At 30.0% G+C, this 1,452-nt stretch overlaps 1 non-coding gene across 1 annotated transcript; it reads left to right on the top strand.

Annotated features, from left to right (window-relative positions):
• The first annotated feature begins 1,072 nt into the window (after positions 1–1,072).
• LOC128733225 (U4 spliceosomal RNA) lies at positions 1,073–1,214 on the top strand. Its single transcript, XR_008411901.1, has one exon. It is a non-coding gene; the product is annotated as a U4 spliceosomal RNA (small nuclear RNA).
• The last annotated feature ends 238 nt before the right edge of the window (positions 1,215–1,452 follow it).

Here is a 1,452-nt window from a genome sequence, read left to right as displayed (position 1 = left end):
CGTGACATTTTACATTTTCGGAAAAAAATTAAGAATGGGAACATTTGGTCTAAACTTCTATAACGATAAACAAAACCTTTCATCTAGAATAAACGAAAAACAGATATTTGGTTTGTTTTCGCACTAAAGCAGATTTTTCTTATTGAAATTTTTATCTTTTTTTATCTAACTTCTTTCAAATTCTTTCATTTGCTACTTTTCAATCGGTGATTGTATAATTGTGCAATAATAATACGTTTTCAAAACAGGTAGATAGACAAAAGTTACGATATCCTAAACTAGCGCTCAAAGAATCAAATCCAAAAGGACCAAACAAAAATTCAAAATATTGGATGGCGTATTTTTGTGCATCTTACTGGAATTTCCAAATCAACGAGGAAACGAGAAAAATATTCTATTTAATTCTAATTCTAAAAAATATAGAAAATATGTGCGTCTGTCTGTAACATTTGGAATAGAATTTAATGGAGTTCCTCCATTTTCCTCATTTTTTTTAATATTGCTATTTAATGTGGTTTTAACCAATTGGTCATTCACCACGCCATTTTCCTCATTTCCGCGATTAAAAAATCTCATATTTTCAGAAAAAAAGGAATAAAAGTAAGTACAAAATTTTTGAATATATTCGGAGTAATAGCATATATCTTTTTCGTGGAATAGCTTTATGTATATGGCTTCCCTCTCCATTTTGACACAATTTCTTTCAAAATTACATATCTTACATATCTTTTTGGTGTAGAATAGCAAATGTGCAATATTTATTCATCAAATCAAAAATACAATTCTAAGTTGTAATTAAAAATTCAACATTCTTAGGCATTTTCCTCATCTCTTGTTCATCATATTAGAAACAGGAAAACTCATCTTTACCCGATAACTTCTTGACTCTGATTGTCGTTTGAATAATTTTTCACGCAAGTTGAATCGATAAATTTGAAAAACTAAATCATTAATTTGACGGATGTCGCGCCAACTCGACCAAAGGTTGGCATTACCCACTCAGAATTCAATGAATTCAACTTTGTGCGTGTAAAGAGTTCAAATAAATAAGCAACTTTACATACTTAGTAATAGCTTTGCGTAGTGGCGATATCGTAACCAATGAGGTGCTGCTGAGGTGCGATTATTGCTAGTTGAAAACATACTTAATTTTTCCAAAATTGATCCAGACCAGCATTTGAAAAAGGCTTTTTCGAATAAGTTTTTCGATAATTATGAAACCTACAAAAAACGATATTCTAATTTATGACAACAAAAAATGCTGAAAAAAATAAAACTAAATATCCACACTAAAAAAACTTATCAGTTTGACATACTCCCGGATAAACGAGAATATCTCCTGTGTTTGCTGGTTACGGAAAATCTCGAGATATTTCAGAAAAACTAGAAAAAATTTTCCATTGAATGCAAAAGGTTTTGTATAAAAATGGTACAAGGTATGACCATTTGAAT

This window comes from Sabethes cyaneus, chromosome 1 (genome assembly GCF_943734655.1).
Source record: "Sabethes cyaneus chromosome 1, idSabCyanKW18_F2, whole genome shotgun sequence".
NCBI classification, from domain to species: domain Eukaryota; kingdom Metazoa; phylum Arthropoda; class Insecta; order Diptera; family Culicidae; genus Sabethes; species Sabethes cyaneus.
This window is presented reverse-complemented; position numbering and strand designations above follow the sequence as displayed.